The 20078-nt window shown below is 38.7% G+C and overlaps 1 long non-coding RNA gene across 1 annotated transcript in view; it reads left to right on the top strand.

Annotated features, from left to right (window-relative positions):
- Positions 1-19000, top strand: part of LOC129394624 (uncharacterized) — a 193695-nt gene extending 174695 nt beyond the window's left edge. The window contains exon 4 of the long non-coding RNA XR_010110150.1: positions 18607-19000. This is a non-coding gene — a long non-coding RNA (uncharacterized LOC129394624). The remainder of the gene's footprint in view (positions 1-18606) is intronic.
- Positions 19001-20078: the final 1078 nt, after the last annotated feature.

A 20078-nucleotide genomic window follows, 5' to 3' on the forward strand; every position in this document is an offset into this window, starting at 1 on the left:
GAAGATAACCCTGAGAGAGATGGAGCAACTGTGGGCCCAGGTGAGCTGGGCCTGGGGCCATCAGGTTAGCTTACTTATGGCAGTGCTATGCCCCCAGCCTTCTTCTTCCTGGAAAGTGACCTTGCAGAAAGGGTGATGGCTCTCAATTAACATTACCAACAACCCTGGGCTCCCAACTGGGACTTCCACTCTTGAAGATGTTACTGATCACTCTACTGGTGTCTTGACTATTCTGCTTCTGTCAATATCCTTTTCTATAGAAAGCCTGTTTAACTCATTCATGTTGTAGCTGGGGTCTAATTTTTTTGTCAGTCTTAGTCTACTGTTGACATGGCCAATTCAGGGACAGAGCATTATAATGTCAGTTAAAAACATGTGGATTGAATCATGCTGTCTCTCAAATAATTAACTTAAAAAATTTAATAGTAAGTGTTATTTATTAAACGGTAAGAAATCAAGATTTGTCTTCATATCTTGAAGTAGGATTAAGTGCATCAAAATTCATAACACATTCATTTAAAATGAAAATGTGCATTTTTACTTTATGTCACTTATATGTCAAACAAAAATGATTAAAGTTCCCATGAAAGAGGACAAAAATTATTTATACACACAAAAGTTGGGTCATACTGGCTCCAGGAAAAGACAGTGCTACTTGGAAATGAAATGGGTGCCTGGAGGTGAGAGACCTTTTCAACAGTATTACATTTCAGAAATATCTAATAAAGCATCTAAGGGACGATCTCATACAGGTAATTAGTAAGATTAGCGTCCAAAATTCTCCTATACATTATTTTGTACAGAAGCAATGCTAACTGCAAAATCATCACAACATACTCAGCCCAGTGCAAACACCGTGAAATGCTGTTCTTACAATTTCAATGTGCCTATTGTCCTAAATGTGATTTCAATTTTAGGCAATTTGACAGGAATAACTAGCATTGGTATAATATTGTTGACGTCCATTATAATAAATGATTTGCACTGATGCTAAATGTGTCTCAAACTTTCATCCTTTTACCCACTTTCAAAGAGCTTATGAAAATTTGGAAATTATCACTCTAAAATAAGAATAAAGATATCCATTAACAAAAGAACATCTTGCAAAGTTAAACTTTGTTTTTTAGGGCCCCACAAATTGGCCATGGAGGGTAGAAAGATCAGAAAGAGGTAGCTCCACCTCTGTGAGGACTTCAGAGTCTAATCAATAAATGTAACATTTTTGCACTTTTGCTTCACCTAGAACTAGAGATTACATTTAAAATGCTTTTAGAAAAATTCTACTTTTCTTCTAGGAAATCAGACCTAGCTTATAGAAAACACTGCAGCTGATGTTCAGTTTTTGAAAGCAAAGACCTTTCACTGAGGACAATGATATGAGATGTATTATAGTTCTTGATAAGCACAAAGCAGATTTTTGAATTTAAGGCTGGGGAATGGGCAATGAGTACTGGAAATGTGGAAAGAAGACATCAGCTAATTACTAAGTGTTTTAATCATGAAATGTACCTGTCAAAGCTGGGCTGAGAAGTGACAAATCATATAAAATATATTAGCCACTCAAAATTAATATTCCCACTCATCTGCAAAAAGAAATAGAAAAGTGAAAAAGCCTGATTTCATCTTTCCGAATAAGATAGCACCTCTAGAAGGGGATTGCAAAGTCCAGAATTAATTTGGGTAGTTTCAGGAAAAATAAATAAAGAAGGTGGAATGTCTGCAGTCCCTCCTGAAATTTAGTAAATGAAATCCATCTTCACTGGAAGAATATTACATTGCTTCAATCACTTTTCATGCTTCATACATCTGTCTCTTCCACTGCAAAAGGCTGTCTGACCCCTTGATAATGTTCTTATCTGATCTGACAATCCTTTACCACTTTAGGGTCATTTAGAATATTTTGAACATCAGATTGCTATAGCACTAAGTGGACTTTTGATCAATGGTGCTGATCGATCTCATTTGATTCTGATTGCCCATGCTAAACACATCAAAATACTGGGTAAAATATTTTTAAATAGGCATTAAGTTATAAAAATGTATTTAAAACACATAGTGAAGTTTAAAACAAGATAAATGAGATCTCCCTATGCCTGAGATGAAGCAGGAATCTCCAGGGGTGAAAGGAGTTGAATCTGCCTGATACACATCTCAGATATTAGGGTAGACTTTTTAAAGGGAACTGGAAATATTTGCTCACCAACTTAGCATTATGACTAAAAGGGGGCTGTCCACTCCAGGCCAGTAGTGTGAAAAAAGATGTAAAAACACCTGGATTTTCATATGTGGATGTGAGGGCCACATTTGTGAATGTTTTGTCATGGCCCTACTTTGGTGACTCCAAGTAGATTTGATCTTGCAATATCAGGATCAGCTCCATGAAAGCTTCCAGAAAATTTCATGTGCCCTTAATTCCTTGAGATGTGTCATTTAACATGTACCCTTCTGACCAGCTTAAACTTTTTTTGAAATCATGCATCCCTAATCCTATAAAAACCTTTTCTTGGACAATCTGTGATCTTTATCACTTCAGTATTGTTTCTGCCCTGTTTTCTTACCCTTCTGGGCCTCCAGTTATATGTATGTTGGATCTTTGCGTCATGCCCTATATATCATTTATATGCTTTTCCTGTATTTTCCATTGCTTTTGCTCTGTTTCTGCCTATTTTTGACCAACCTATCTTTGAGTATTAATAATTATTTCTTTTTCATGTCTGGTCTTCTAGTAATCATATGAATTTAACTCTTAAGTGTAGTTGTAAATTTTTTTTAAGTCCAGCACTGTTGGTTAATTCTTTTCCCAGTTATCTGGAAAAAATTCTTCATTTCTCATTTATTATCTGGAATTATTAATCATAAATTTATAAAATTCCAATATCTGATAATTCCAATAGATATTTTACCTGTGACTCAGCTTTTATTGTTTATTATTTTTCTTGGAATCCTATTTCTTGGTGTGCCTAGTTCTTTTTATTGAATGTTGAGCATTGTGTATAATGCATTGTAGAGGCTTTAGGTGATGTTATCTTCCTCCAGTGCATATTCTCATCATCTACTAGGCAGGAAAAGTGGTGGCTGATCATCTTAATCCCATCAGAGACTAAGTTGACTGAGGACTGGTTTGGAGTTTTCTTGATTTTGTTATTTTAAGACTTTGTCTGAGTCTGATTTGTCCTCACTCCTAGGGTTTATTACACCAGATTCAAATCCTGGGGTATTTGTTAGAGGCCTGTTAAATTATATTGCATTCTACAGAAAGACCAAAGATCAAATAGAATCTATCTTATTGTAGAGATTTGCTTGTTAGAAGCCACTTCTCCCCTTTTCCTACACATTTCTCACCTTATTGAGGTGTTCCCAATGACCTGTTTCAAGCTTTGACTGTTCATTTGAATGAAACGGGTCACTTTAAAAATTACTCAGGCCCAAGTTATTCCCAAAACTAAGTAAGAATCTCTTGGGGTAGGGCTCAAGCATCAATAATTTTTTAAAGTTCTCCAGGTAATCCCAAAGTGCAGCTGAGCTTGAATGCCACTGTACTGGTCTTCCAGGGTAATCACAGTGAGATTGGCTTCTGCGAGTCATGTGAGACACAGAAACATAGTCACCTACCAAATATTTTTGTTATGTGTGTGTAAAGCTCTTCTAGTTGCTTTGTTCTATTCTTCAGTTTTTGCCCATCTTTACTTAGCACAATTCATGCCAGTGCTAGGCTAAAAAGAAATCTTGGTTTTGCACTGTATATGTAAGGTCTACTGCTATTTGTGTTCCTGATGAGAAAATCTCTCATGTGTTCTAAGCCAGCAATGGCAACATCCAGAACTCTCACAGGGATTAGTAGATACAGCTCATGCAACCACCTTTTTATAAATAAAGTTTATTGGAACACAGCCATGCTCTTGTGTTTAGGCATTGTCTATGACTGTTTTCAGGCTATACCAGCAGAGCCAAGCAGTTGCAACAGAAGTCATATGACCCATAAGCCAAAAGTACTATCTGCCTCTTTAGAAAAGTTTGCTAACATCAATCTATTCTAGATTATTCACTGTTGTCTTTTAATTCCATTCTCGTGAGCCCTCATTCTGTGGATGCCTTATCTTGCTGTTGGTTGTTCTGTGTGTTAGAGGGGAACACATACTCCCCACTTCTAATGTTTCATGAGCATGGAAGAATCCTAGAGTTCATATCCTTGACTCTGTCTCCTCTCTGCTCCTTCCCTAGGGAATGACTTACCTAACTGGAAGAAGGACCTAGACATGTATGGCTTAGCTCCTTCTCTTTCCTTCTTTTGAATCCACCTGCCAGTGGAGAGGTGCATTCTTGACTGTTCTTTCTACCCAGGAGAAGCTTAATAGAGAAGATCCTACCTCTATTGCATAAGTCTGAAGTTTGAGAAGAAAGTTTAATCAAACTTGCGTTTTGGTGAACACATGCGTTCACCACAAAGCATTAGGACTATAAAAGAGACATTTGAATCTTATCTGCCTGATTCCTTCATCTATCTTTCAATTGGTTCTAAACTTTTGGGAAAAAATAAAATGTCATTTATTGAACCCTCCTTATAAGTTCACATTCTGGTATATCAGCTAGTGGCCTTGATAAATAGATAAGGACTAGAATTTGAAGAGCAAAATACACACTGATGAGTTCTGAGAGTGACTTTAGGAAGGGAGGACATGTAGGATTTTAGCCTTGGTGGGACCCAGCCACTTACGGAGGCTTTGTCTGCAAGGTGGCTGTTTCTAAATGGTGTGAATTTTAGCAAACTCTTGTTACAGACTGCCTGCATCCCAGCAAATACTGGCCACCGGACATTTCAGTAAGCATGCAAAGCTGAAGTGAAGTTTCAGTTAAATGGCAAAAGAGTCCTTCTGTGAACAGGCTTCAGTATCAGGATGCTAAAAAAAATTTGCTGCTTTTATTCAGTTTTTCAGCAAGGTCTACAGGCCATGACATTAAATGCAGGTTATGCTACATCAGCTTCCAAGCTTGCAGCTTGACTTTTCTTAGAGGACTTTGCTTGGGCTGTTTGGACCACCTTAACTGGAAAGAGAACTGACAGTACCTGGGAGTTATAGAAGCCCAGCTGGCCAGTTCTCTTGCCTGGAGGCCAGACAGACACCAGGTTGCAATTTTTATGTCCAAACACCCTGAGGGTTCAGGCAGAGTGTAGAACTTTATCTGAAATTATATCTTTTCTCGGCCTTTCCCCTATCCTGTTTTTCCTATCCTCTCTTCATGGAGCACTTTATTCATAAATCACTTGCATTCAAATTATTTACTCAGGATTTTTTTTTTTTTTCTGGGAAAGTGTGACCTAAGACAGTATGTTAGAAAAACAAATGCAGCCAGGCACGGTGGCTCATGCCTGTAATCCCAGCACTTTGGGAGGCCGACGTGGGCAGATCACGAGGTCAAGAGATTGAGACCATCCTGGCCAACATGGTGAAACCTCTCTCTACTAAAAATACAAAAATTAGCTGGGTGTGGTGGCGCATGCCTGTAGTCCCAGCTACTCCGGAGGCTGAGGCGGAAGAATTGCTTGAACCCAGGAGGCAGAGGTTGCAGTGAGCCGAGATCGCGCCATTGCATTCCAGCCTGATGACTGAGTGAAACTCCATGTCAAAAAAAAAAAAAAAAAGACAAATGCACGGGCAAGAAAGAATAGAAAATGCAAATGCAAAAGAAAGGAGGCTCTTGGATCAACCAACAATACTAGCCCTACACGTAGTAGAGATGAAAGGGAATTGTCTAAGTAGAAGGTAAAACTGGATCTACCCAAAAGAAGTCGAAGAATAAAGAAGAAAAGAAAATTCTGGTGATACATCCCATGATTGCAGAAAAAGGTATACTAAATAAGAAATGCTATTCATAGCTCAGAACATTCAAACCTGAAGAAGGGCATTGTCTTGAGGATCACATTGTAGTGGATTTTCACTAGGCTTCTAGAAGTGCTAGATTCAGTAACATCAATCAAAGTTTCAGCTCAGGAATCTTCTGAATGTGATTCTCCACTTGAGGTAAATGTGGGAACAAAGGAAATCTCCTCAAATAGGCATGTTTAACAGTCCTAACATTTCCATAGTAAGAAGCCGTGGAAGGAACCTGAGTGGTGCAGAACTGAAAACATCTTTTCAAAAGAGACAGGGAAGGCTGTGTCACTTGGCAGAGCCCATCCTAAATACAACATTTAGGTTCCAGAAACAATGGAATCCAAGGGGAACTGCATAGTAAGGGGTTTTTAAAATGGCAGATGGAAAGATATGCATCACAAATAGGATCTGGTAAGTTAGCCTGCTAATATTGCTAATAGTTTGCCAAAAGGCAGTGGCATCTTAATACAGTGGCCTGAGAGAAAAGTTGACATGAACAGGTATGTGTTTTTCCCACATAAAGAAAGTCCAGCACCATCATAACCTCCTTGTAGCACTTTTTCCTAAGTGAATTTGTTCTCATAGATTCCAAAAAAGCTTTGCATCCTGGCTAGACTGAAGTGAGAAAGTCTGTCTTCCTGCCCTCAGGTCCCACAAGTATCTCCCTTGGTTTTTGCAGCATCAAAGATTGGGTTCTGCAAACAGAATTCTGCCTTGGTTAATTTCACTAAGAAGTCAGAGATCATTTGCATTGTGAAAATTTGGGTGTAGAAAAAATAATCTTGTATGTCTACCAACCTTTTGGATTTTTAAAAAAGAGAGGCATATGAGAAGCTAATTTTAATTCTGAGGTCCTGAAGAAACCACATACATTTGCATGAAAGAAAACAAGGCAAGCAGCAGCTGCTGAAGAAACCCTAGTATGCCCAGGTTCAGAATAAGACACCTCTATCCGAGACTGAGAAAATAAAAACCTTGGAAATAATGATTATAAGACTGTAACTGGAGACCTTTGGTGTTTTGTTCTTTGAGCTTTTACTTATAAGAACTGGAACATTTTATTTTGTACTATAATGACTTAGGACATTTAACTTGCAGAAGCAAGAGAATTTGACTTTGGATGGAATTACATTGGACTTTAACTCTGTTGACTTGTAAGGGAATTTAATTTTGAGACACTAATGTCTCTGGAAAATTTACACTGGAAGGCGATGGTATTCAAATTTATGACTTATATGTGTTGGCATTTTAAAAAATGGTATATCTTGGTGTTGTTATTCAGTCTCTTTGCAGAAGCTCTGACGGGTTTAGTTAGATGTGGTGAGACATTTTGAATGAGAAATTTAGACAAAATATGGCCTTAGAGTTAATTTAATTGCTGACTCTTCTGATCCGTAGTTAGATCCTTCAAGGAGCAAAATTGAATCATATTTACCAGTCGTTACCAGAAAGATCCACAAAACAACTATAGTTAGTACTGGGGAGAAACTTATGAAGACAGTACTCTAATAGATTTCTGATGTGTCAGAAAGGTGTCACTACCCTCCTGGGTGACTCTTGGCTTGATTGTTAAATCTGATGGGCTAACAGAACAAACAACTGAGGAAGACTAGGAGGAAATACTACTCCTTGACTTTTCAGGTTTCCATTTGGAGGTACTTCTCTAGAGCAACTCTCCTGACCTTTTGTTCCATGGGAAAGGAGGGAGGTTTCTGGTAAGTGATCAATAATCATCAATCCACATTTCTTGGTTGAGCAGAGCTAATTTGTCTGGGGATTCTCTTCTCTCTTCTTCTTTTTCTACCCCCAAACTAGTGAAAGTTGGTCTCCATGGTCTGCACACCCAAATGTTTTATCCAGTAGCTTTCTCAAGTTCTAGATTCAGGGCAGAGAGTATTGGAAAGCGCTTTTTGTTCTCAGACCCAAGACACACTTTGCAAATATTTTTGTCAGTAACAAAAGTGATATTTTGATTTGTAGTCTGTTCATGTCTCAGTGGGTTCAGAACTTGTGCAGGAAAAAGAAGGGTGTTACATATTTGACACTTTGAGACTCCCAAGCCTAGACTTTGATTTGCTGAGCCCTGGTCTTCCAGCTTGATTTCCTAACTTGATCTACTGCCTATGGCTTGATTTTTTTTCTGTGGTATATTATAGAATCATATCCTCTGCCAATTGCCCTTATTACTATCCTAGTGTCAACAAGGTAGACATGACTATACTCTTTTTATTGGAAATAAAAAATTTAAAATGACTTATGAAATCTTAATGGTAAAGTGGAACAACGTGTTTGGCACAAGTAAACGGATAAAATAATTTTTATAGGATGGATTTGGAACCATTCATATATTAGACATAGTGCAGATGAAACATTTACCTGTTTGGTTGAATTTTTCACCTTTCATCCAAAGTTTGATATCATATAGATGTAGTAAAAGAACATTGGATTAAATTCCAACAACTGTGTGGTAGTAAATTCTCATATCATCTCTGATCTAAGCCAGTCCCAGAAATCTGCCCACATGCTGAGGCCCCTGCTTTTTAGTTTGTTCTTGATCAATTTGTAATACTTTAAAAAATGTCTTCATCCAAACTTTATAGAGAGTAAACTTCACATAAAATATATATATATAGTTCTTAGTGCTTTTTTGTGACTTCTTGTTTCCTTTCAACCTAGAAAGTAAGTCATTTTTTTTTCATTTTGAAGAAAAATCACACCATTAGGTTTTCACATTCAAGAGATTTTTTTGAAGTTGCTAAAAGGCACTTATTCTCTCCTATTCACTACATACTGGTTGGGTGATACTGCAGTCCAAGATTTTACCTTTCTTTGAGCATATTTTTTAGGCATCACAATTCAATATGTTTTTACAGTTGTGTGTTTTCATGACTCCCTATTTGTAATCTGTTGCAATTGAATGAAGGTGCAGGAATGATCTTGCATTAATAAACAAAACAAGATGAATTTATTCGATCCAGGTGACAATAATCAGAAAAAAATTCTATGTAAAAACTGGTGACCAAATTATAAGTGGATTTTTTGTCATTTTTCTATTACTGTTATGGAAGCCAGGTACCACAGTGCAGAAATATTTAATTTCTGAGTTTTCTTCTTTACCTTTTCAGCAGTATTTTTAAAGACAAGATGCAAGTAGTTTTGAAAAGAATGATGCTTTATTAGTCAACTAACCACAGGTCTTCTTTGTACTTGAAAGAGTGGAAAATTGACTTCACATCTTTTGAGGTTTCTATGTAGGATTTACCTTTAAAGACGGAAAAAATGTTTCAAAGGCAAATGCAACACAAGAATTGATAAATCTGGTTTCCTACGCAACGGAAACTAAAAGCTTGACAAATCCTTTGTCAGCTATGAGTTATATTATCAACTGAGAATAAGAAAATACAGATGAAAGCACTGCGATTTCATGCAAGTCATGACCAAAGTAACTTTATTTGTGAAACATACTGTCTTTTGTTCAGGGCATGAGCCGTAGTACTGTATGTTTGCCTTTGTAAACAGAGTGTCAGTATATCTAAGAGCAAGACATTTTACATCCACAGTCTCAGATGAACATCCCTCTCTTGATTTTCTTCATTCTAATGGGTTTTGAAATAATCATTGAAAAGTGGATCACAGCTGTAGTTGCCAACATGCAATTTGGTCAAAGAAGCTGTTTAGCTTTCATCCTGTAATCAGAGTTGACAATCTAAGAAGCATAACGGTCTCATGTTTGCTAGAGAGGACTACTAAAAACCCCCAACAGAGTTCAAATAGACACTTAATGCCAAGTTCATCTGGAGAGCTTTTCAAGAACAACTTCTCAGGTGGTAGGTTAATGTGGAGCGTTATGTGTACACCCCATCCCCACTTCTACACCCATCACACATTGGAGTGTCTTTCCGATATTTTCCCCCTTGACACAATATGGACAACATTGCATCATTACTGGACTGTTTTTTAAAATATCTGAAAACTGAGATAGATTAGAGTGACTACTGAACTCTCAATGTACACAAATCAGTATAAACGTGCCCATTTCCAGCCCTGAATCAGTACAGAGAAAGATGAGTGCTTTTGTTTCTGGTAAGTTTTTCTATTTAAATATAGCACAGAAACAGAAATGGGTGGAAATAATAGATGACATTTTGTTAAAGTGCTGTTGAGACATAGCGTGAAATCTAGTAATCATTTAAAAAATATATGTCTACATATTTCAATAAACGCTTTAATAAATTTAATTCAGTATTGGGGTAAGTAATGATTGCAAGTACAACATAGTGGTGGCAAGTTGAATCTCAGGGGTCAAACAGATCTGAGTTCAAATCCAGGCTCAACTGACTACTGGCTGTGTTGTGTGATCCTTGAGTCAGATACTTAACTTTCTTAACGTTTCTTTATTTATAAAACAGGAATAAATTACTATTTTTTCTATTGTGAGGCAAGAGTTAAGACAGTGTGTGTCAAGAATAGATTTAAATTTTAGATTATGTATTTAAGTGCTTTTAATGTAAAACATGATACTTTAAAGTATTACACAAGATATTTTTAAAAATTGGAATATTGGAATATAGCCATTAATTGCCTCAGAATTTCTACAGGCTGTGATGGATACACATTTTTAACAGGTACCACAGTAATTCTCGCTTGGGTGTCTTTGGCCCTTGCTCTGAGAACCACTGTCCTAACTTTGATACTCAATGTGTGGTCCGTGGACTGGCAGCCTCAGCCCCCCGGAGGAGCTTGTTAGACAGAAATGCAGAATTACAGCCCCATCTCAGACCTACTGAACCAGAATCTGCGCAATCTTAGCAAGATCCCAGTGCTTTATACACACAGTAAAGTTTGGGAAGCTCTGATCTAGATGCTTCCCAGTTCCTCTGGGACAGCCTGCTGACGGAGGGGCCACAGTCACCCAGTGGCAGTGTCTGATGGCAGCTGGGCAGGGACACCGAGCAGCTCATTCCTTTCCTTTCTGAAAGATGAAGGGTTTGATCAATGACTTGAGCCCTTTCAGCTCTGAAATTACCAGATTTTTAGAATTGCTGTAACATCAATTTCACCTTTCTCTTTTTCCTTTTTATCCATTTTTCTAAGCCCTTTTCACTTCTCTGGTCTAATTTTGGCTTATACTTAGCTACTCATCAGAACATAGCCATTAGTAACTTATGCGATCCCGTTCTCTGTCACTGTGAGAACAAATTCCTTCACACTTACGCTACCCCTCCTGCAGCTGAAAACTCATTTCTCTTTTGTTTTACTCTCCTTTCTTTAAATGTTCTCTGTCTGGTTTCCTATTTTATTCCCATTTCCCAAAACAAAAATGTTCATAAATATTTGAAAAAAACAAACAAATAACTCCCAATCATGACCAAACAAACCTTTGACACATTTTTAAAATAAATAAGATATAAAAGGAAGGCTAACAGGAAACCTATGCATTTATTAATTTAATCACCACTAATGAACTCAGACATCCCTATGTGCATGGTGCTGAGGCTGAGGATACACAGGTCAGCGGACAGCTCTGCTGACAACTGAGTGGTGATTTCAGATCTATAAACTGTAAGGTTCTTTTTTTATATAAACTAAGCAGAAATGCAAATCCGGAAAAGTTGAAGTTCTAAGAAAATCCATCAAACTGTTCTACCAAAAGTATCTTCTTTCATTTTCTTTTTTCTGTTCTTTTCCCTCTCTTCTCCTCTCTTTTCCTTTCCTTTTCTTCCTTTCTTTTCCTTTTCCTTTTTTCTTCTCTTCACTTCCTTTCTTTCTCTGCCTCTTTTTCCTTTCTTTGTTTTTTATCTTATCATACTCACTTTTTTTCCTTACCAGGTAACAGCAACAGAAGGCATTAACCTAGATGCAACATAAAACAAGTTAGGCATACTCATCTTTTTTTTTTTTTTAGGTACTTAATAGTGTTGCTTTTATCATTCAACATGCATAAAATCTGAATTGGGTGAAATAAATCCTCTGGACATTCTCAATCAAATGAATCTTGCATTTTCTTCTTTTAAGTTCTACGTATGATACTTCTGTGAATTAAGAGAAGGCTCCAAGGAGCAAACCGTAATTTCTGAATTGTAGCTGGTTTATCACACTCGTGATTAACATCGTATCTACATGCTTACATTTTGGCAGCCATTTAAGAAACTTCTCTCCACAGTATTTTCAGAAGTCACATATTTATGACACATGCATATTTACTTTATTGTTTTTAAGAACATCATTTTTGTCCAAAGAACACAATATGAGGCTTGTGAAGGAGCTGAGAATAATTGAGAACATGGAGAACAAAGAAAAAAAGAGGATACATTTCCTCAGGGAAAAAAGTAATGCAGAAAATAGGCACTAGTGGTTTCATAGAAACAAATGTAGCTAAATCATTGTTTTACAGACTCTAGAAAGACAAATGGAATTCCCAGCTCTTAAAACGGGAGGTAGGGAACAGATTCCAATCTGGAGTGTAGGAAAATTTATCATGTTTCATTTTATTCTAAGACATATATTTTTTCCTCTCACATTTTAATCATCTTTAAATTGGGATGCCTCTTATGATAAATGTTCTGGTATTGTTTAATAGGAAGTATTTTCCCCCTTTCCTTTCCTCGTGGTGGATAAAGTAGTGATGTGGCTTACAAACAATGGTTACTGAGACTCAGCCAAGTACAGGTGCAGGGGTGATTTCAGTGATGCCTGGACCTATTCCGGCTCCTACCCAGAGTATTCTAGGGTTGCTCCTACTTAGGTTGCTGAGGCCTAAAGATTCATGAACAGAGCTTACTGACTCTGTAGCCTTTAACCAGCAGTGGGCGCACATCGAGTTGTGTCAGTCAGCGATTTCTTTGTTTGAATGGGTTTAGTTGGAACTTCTGATAGATCCTGGTATTCGCAGTTCTGCTTGCTAGCTAGCACATCACAGTGCCTTATATTCACCACTGTTTCTGATCATTAACCCTTCATCTTTTGGGAACAGACCTGTGTTTAGCTTTAAGATGGAAGACACATCTTTGTTAAGAACGAAGCCATCTAGAGAATAGAACAGTGCCCTAGCCAACAAACCTTTGCACTTAACAGAACCAAAGGCTTCTACACCTATTTCTTTGGCCACAGATTTACAATTTCTTCTGATCACAAGACTCTTGAGAAGTGTTTATCTCAGGTGAAGCCTGTACCTGAGTCATGACAGATACCACGCCGATGACATTCGAGACTTCTGCTTGTCTGTACATCTAGAAGAGCCACGTTGAGTGTTGGTGGACCGAGTTGTTGCTTTTGTAGATACTCAATCTCTGTGCCCCCTACACTGCAAGTTTTATATTGGAAGAACTCTCTTTTATATCTTTTCAAACAGCTAGAAACTTTGGTGCAGTTTAAACTGGAATGTAGAGGGTATATACCTAGGAGAGAAATTGCTGCCTCATGGGTTATATGTACATCCTACTTTAGTCATGTTGCCAAGTTGTTTTCCGCTGTGGGTTTACCAGCAATATGTGAGAAATTCGTTTGCCCCATATACCCCACCCCCATCCTTGGAATTGCCTATGCTTTTCACTTTAGCAATTTTTGGATTTGTGGTGCCATCTCATTGTGGTCTCAGTTTGCGTTTGGCTGATCACTAATATACCCATTTATATTCTTATTGGCCCATTTGGATATCTGTGTGTGCATATATATATGATTTTTTTCTTTTGCCATTTAAGCATTTTGCTTGCTTTTCTACTTGGTTACTGTTCTTATTGACTTATGGATGCTATTTATAGAAGTACTCTTTCTGTCTTATATGTTGTTGTGCATTTTCTTCTCCCACCCTGTGGCTTGCACTTTTACTCTTTTAATGGTGCATTTTGATGTAGCCCAATCTGTCAGTTTCCCCCTTTATATTTAGTGTTTTTTTTGGGTACTATTTAAAAAGCCATCCCCTACATTGGAGTCATGGAGATATTCTCTCACATTATTTTCTCTTTTTTTCTTTTATATTCTCACTCTGTCACCCAGGCTAGAGTGCAGTAGCATGACCTTGGCTCACTGCAGCATCCGCCTCCCAGGTTCAAGCGATTCTCCTACCTCAGCCTCCCAATTAACTGGGATAACAGGCATGTGCCACCATGCCCGGCTAATTTTTGTATTTTTAGTAGAGGCGGGGTTTCACCACGTTGGCCAGGCTAGTTTTGAACTCTTTACCTCATGTGATCCACCTGCCTCGACCTTCCAAAGTGCTGGGATTACCCGGCTTCTTACATTATTTTCTGGGAGCCTTATAATTTTACATCTCACATTTAGTTAATCGTTCCACCTTGTTGTGAAAGCTGACCTATGCCTCCCATATCTCACCTTCCTCCCACCTAAGACAGAAGCCTCCCTCTTCAAGCTGTTTAGGAGTACTGGTGACTTGCCAACTTGCAGTTGGGCCTTCTTTGGGTTTTCCCCTCCTGTAGCCTCCAGAGAGAGTTGCCTTGTCCCAAGTTCTCCCACTTCCCCAGGAGCAGCCTGCATCTGGTGATTGTTCAATGGATAGTGTAAAGGCTTGGCCCCATTACCTAAATTCTGGGCAGTTCTGCAGGTTCAACTCAGCTCCAGAGCAACTCCTGTGGCCTCTGTTGCAACTGCATTGCAGTTCAATCCTCCCTTTGACTAATCATCTTTACTTCCTCATTTTTCACCTTTATAAATCATGTTGCAATGGATGAAACTTTCTAGGAAGATAAACTTTCCTTTTTTAAAGATTACTTTTTTTTTTGAAAATTAATTCGATGATATGTATTTACATACAATGAATATGGTCATTATTAGAGCTATTAAAATGTTCAAAAAATGTTTTAATCATTCACTGATTTTTAACATTTTACTTTTTAAAAAAATAAACTTTATTTTTTAGAACAGCTCTAGGTTTATAGCAAAATCTAGCAGAAAATACCAAATGCTCCCATGTACTTCCTTCTGCCCACACATACACAGTCCCCACTACTATTAACATCTCCAGCCAGGGGGGCACATTTGTTAAAATCAATAAGCCTACATTGACATGTGATTATCACCTAAAGCCCATAGTTTACATTAGGGTTCATTGTTGATGTTGTACATTCTGTTGGTTTTCATAAAGGTATGGTGATATCCATCTATCATTATAGTGAAGCATAATATTTCCCTGATCCCTTTATGGGACTCACAAAGAGGGTGCCTTGTTTACTCAGCCCACAGCTCTCAACTCCTTGCGGGAGGCAGCGCGTGAGTGAATGAGGTGGGAACTGGAGTGCACAAGCACTGGAACCAGCTGGCTACGTCAGTGCTGGCAGAGGCAAGTTCCACTCACTTGGACCTGTTGTGTTCCACCCCTTGTGGGAGGGAGCGCACAGGTGAGCAGGTGCAGGAGTGGGGGTGAGTGCTTTTAGGCACCAGCAGGAGCAAACTCTGTGTGGGCCCCATAGCAGTGTCTGGCGGGGGTGCCTGTGACCCCTGAAGCCCCAGAGATAGTGTTACAGAGCTCTTTTAGCTCTGCCATCTGCAGATGGCTTAAGTGTTAACAGCTCAGTGGACTCTCTGCCTTTTCTCATGAGGGCAAAGTGTCAGTGTGACAGCTTTTTGCATTTGCACTTGTGGCTCCCAGTCATCCTGGAAAAATGAGGTTGCACAAACTAATCAAAGAATGGTAAATGTGAGAGATTTACTGCTGACAGAGGTGGCTCTCAGCACCTCTGAGGGGAGCTGAAAAGGGGATGAGGCAGGAAGGTAATCTTCCCCTGAAGTACGACCATCTCTGGTTGGATTCTTCTCCAAAGTTACACCAACAAGCTGTACCTCTGAAGTCAAACCGCTTCTCTCCAACATCCAGGTGTAGTCTGACATCCAGCTGCTTCTCCTCTCTGCTGGCTGAGTCTGGGGTTTTTATAGACACAGGACAGGGGGCAGGGTGGGCCATGGGTGGTTTTGGAAAAGGCAACATTTGAGCGGGAAAACAGGGATATAAATTCTCACTTTGGGCTGCAATCTCAAGCTTTTTGGCTTGAGGGTGGGGCTTCGCCAGGCACTCACCCTTTTCTGCCTAGAATTTCTCTGCCTCCTGTCCCTATCAATAGTGTCACACAGAATAGTTTACCCTAAATGTCACCTGTGCTCCATCTATTCATCACTTCCTCCCCTCTGTGGGTTTTTTCCCGTCTCTATAGTTTTACCTTTTCCGGAATTTCATACGGTTGGAATCATACAATATGTAGCCTTTTCAGGTTGGCTTCTTTCACTCAGCAATATGCATTTAAGGTTTTTCCATGTCTTTTCATGGCTTGATACCTAATTTCTTTTTATCACTGAATAATATTCATTGTCTGGATGTAACATATTTTATCCATTTACCAACTGAAGAACATCTGGATTATTTTGCTGCTTTGTTTTCTGAGACTAAATTTTTCTCAACCTAATAAATTAGAAAATTCTGTTTAAAAAATTGTTTCTTTAAGTAGTATCTGGCAAAATGATTCTTTTGTAACAGATACACAGCAATATTTTGTTTTAAGAATAAATGAACCAAATTTCCTCTGCTAGTCTTAATTACTGAAGTTTTACTAACAGTCAGCCCCCAGGGTTATCTGACTTCTCCATTAGTCCAGGCTTCCCATGTGTAAAGTATACCTAAAAGAAATATTTAAATCTTTGTTGTAGGATAATGCAGAAGCATCATAGGAAGAGATAAAAATAGAACCACAGAAGGGAAAAAAGCAAACAATGGCTCAAGAAGTGGAAAAAATAAAGTTTGTTTGAATTATTCTTTCTGAAGCCAATCCTTGAGTTGTTTTCTCTCTTTCTGATTTCTGCAAACTATATAACTTTCAGTTATCCAAAGCCCAGGTAATCCTTAGCCCAGTGGAGAAGAATTCTCTTGATCTTAAGGGCTGCTTAAGAAGCAATTGTGCTTTCATAAAAATCAGTTCTGATATTGTATCTTTCAAAAGGCAGGAAGAAACAGTGCAGGGCATCAATACACCATCAAAAGAGATGGCTCAGCTGGGACCCAGGTGCCTGGGGAGGAGATTTCTCACTGAGTCGGGAGGACCCGTGTTTCTCTCCTCTCTCTGCGCATGTGGTGGTTCATCTGTGTCTCTCTCTTCTATAACCTCGTGCAGCTACTTGCTGAAGAGGAATTATGAAAAGATCAAATGTGGTAACTAGTATGATGGTGAAATCCTGGACGCATGTCTTATTTGCTTCAGTGTTTTTAGTTTTTAGGATGATATGCGTTTTGGTTGCTGTCACAACTACCACCATCATCATCATCACCACCACCACCCACACCATCATTATCACTGTTTGTGTGTGTGTGTGTGTGTGTAGATGTGAGAGGACTGTATGTGTGCTATTGTCAACTTACACTTATATGCTGATCTTGAATAATGATACTGGTTATTTTCCTAAGTTGCTTCTGTAGAGAGGAACTAAGGTATCTGATTGATAATCTGAGAAGAAAAACACTAATAACCTTGGCCGAGGCATGATTTGATTATCTATTTGCATTCAGGAATGTCAATCAACATTATTCTAAAAAGGGCTGTGAGACAAGGAATTTAGTCAAAGCTACTCAGTTTGGGGAAAATGTTTTTGAACCAGGGATTAGGAAGCTGGTATCAGACACTGAAAAGAACAAAACGTATAATGAGGTGGCTTCCAGATGCTTTTCAACATTGGAGATGGGAAACTGAAAAGGAAGGAATAAAAGCAAGTTACCTGCAAGTTGTGCCTCAATCTTGGCTGGAGAATGTTTATGTCAGTCTTGGAAAATTTGGGCTCAGTAAGTCTCTTTGCTGTTGTTAGTGATATTTCAGTTTCAGAAATCTGCACTGTGAACTTTTCCCTTTTATGCTCTTTGTGTTACTCCTGCTTGTTTCTCCTTTGGTTTCTCTTCACATTCAGCAATAAACCATTAGGAAAAATACTAGCCTGCTCTACCTGAGATGAGGAGAAAGAAAAGGTATCTCTGTCCATCCTTGAAATAGAGGGAAAAGTAAACCAACAGTTTACTTTGAGTAAGATGTCTGGGCCCAGTGTGAGAACAGGAAACACATCAATGAAAAGTCAGAACATATCAATGAAAAAAAGTAACTTGGAAAAAAGGCAGGGGGAAAGTATTCCTTTCACCATGGGCATGGTAACTCACGCCTGTAATCCTAGCACTTTGAGAGGCTGAGGTGAGTGGATCACCTGAGGTCAGAAGTTCAAGACCAGCCTGGCTAACATAGTGAAACCCCGTTTCTACTAAAAAAAAAAAAAAAATGACATATTAGCCAGGCATGCTGGCATACGCCTGTAGTCCCAGCTACTTGGGAGGCTGAGGCAGGAGAATCACTTGAACCCAGGAGGCAGAGACTGCAGTGAGCCAAGATTGCACCACTGCACTCCAGCCTAGGTGACAGCATCTCAAAATAAAGTAAAATAAAGCAAAATTAAAAGAAAATTTTAAAAAGAAAGTATTCCCTTTACATTCAGAAATAGTTAAAAGTAGTTGTGTCTGAGGGCAAGTAGGGAGTGGTGTAAGAGACAGTGTTATAAGCCTGTCTCTATTACCTGATTTTTTTTAACCCTTGTGCATATATTACTTGAAAGAAAAGAAAAAGTCACGTCTTATTTAATGGTGCCCTGAGTTAAAATCCAATGCAACTGGAGATATAAAATCTTGCATTATTTGCAGTTGTGCCAGTGAGGAAGACTTGGTAAGTGGGCTCACTCATATCTTTTTTTTTTTTTTGAGATGGAGTCCTGCTGTATGGCCCAGACTGGAGTACAGTGGTGTAATCTCAGCTCACTGCAACCTCTGCCTCCCGAGTTCAAGTGATTCTCTTGCTTCAGCCTCTCAAGTAGCTGGGATTCCAGGTGAGCCACCATGCCCGGATAATTTTTGTATTTTTTAGTAGAGATGGGGTTTCACCGTGTTGGCCAGGCTGGTCTTGAACTCCTGACCTCAAGTGATCTGCCTGCCTCAGCCTGCCAAAGTGCTGGGATTATAGGCATGAGCCACGGCGCCCGGCCAGGCTCACTCATATCTACATTATTTTTCAGTTATCCAAAGCCTAAATAATCCTTAGAAATAAAATAATCTCAGTCCGTAAGGCTTGGCTTGCTGAACATAGTGATGAGTACATACTGAGGACACATTCTAGCCCCTTGATTGTGAGTCAAGCAACCTTTATTGAGTGTACTTCTGATAGGCACTGGGAAGTTGAAATGACACGCACTTCAGTCATGATGGTGAATTTATGCCACATTTTTATCTGGGGCCCCATCCTCTTAGACAGAGTTTCAAGTCTATCTCCAGAGCCTTTAGTTTTTTCAGGTGGGGCTGTGTAGCTGGAAAAGATTGTAGACTTGACTGTCAGTCTGAGAGATGAGTGGTATGGGAAGAAAGAGTATGTCTAAAAGGGGCTGAAATCTTAATTGCCTTGGGAATCGCTAGATTAAAGGGTACTGAAGATAGTTTTCAAGGAGTAAGAATGATGACTTTGAAGGGAGATATACTGTTTCTCTGTGGCCTGGTGATGATCATGGCTGAGGAGTTGAAATATGTGAATCTTTTCTATTGATGATGATTTGCTATTTTTTATTGGAGAATTTCTGAGCTTTCCTAGAGTTACTTTTATTTCCGTGTTGACTGTGGTTTTCTTAACTCTTTAACACAGTTCTTATTTTTTGTATTTTTCTGTTCTAGAAACCGTGTATGGGTGCCTAGTTTCATTCTTTTAGTAACAAATGGCTTGGATAGTCATTCAACTAGGCTGAAGCAGGCAAGGTGCCCACAGACCAACTGTAGTGATACCAGCCAGTGGTGGAAAGGACACTGGCTCTGCGATGAGAGACGACCACCAGGTGAATTCCTCTACTTCTCCGGGTCAATGCCTCTACTTCTCAGGCATCCATTTTTTGAATTTGAAAATGGAAATAATGCTACCTCCTTACCTCCCAATATTTTTGGGAAGGTTGAATGAAATAGTGTATAGTGGAGTATTTGCTAAATTTGCAAGGCTAAAGGAATGTCAGAAGTTATTATGAGGATGGGGAGAAATGAGAAAGCTTTGTCAATTAATCGATTAAAAATGTAATTTTTGGAACTGTTTCCACTGCTTTAATATTGTTTGATTTTTTACTGTATTTCAAATATCAAGCAATTGTTTCCTGAGGGTGAAGAAGGCTACATTGGGCATCTATAATCTATGATTCGATAGAGAC

This window comes from Pan paniscus, chromosome 17 (assembly GCF_029289425.2).
Source record: "Pan paniscus chromosome 17, NHGRI_mPanPan1-v2.0_pri, whole genome shotgun sequence".
In the NCBI taxonomy this organism is placed as follows: Eukaryota; Metazoa; Chordata; class Mammalia; order Primates; family Hominidae; genus Pan; species Pan paniscus.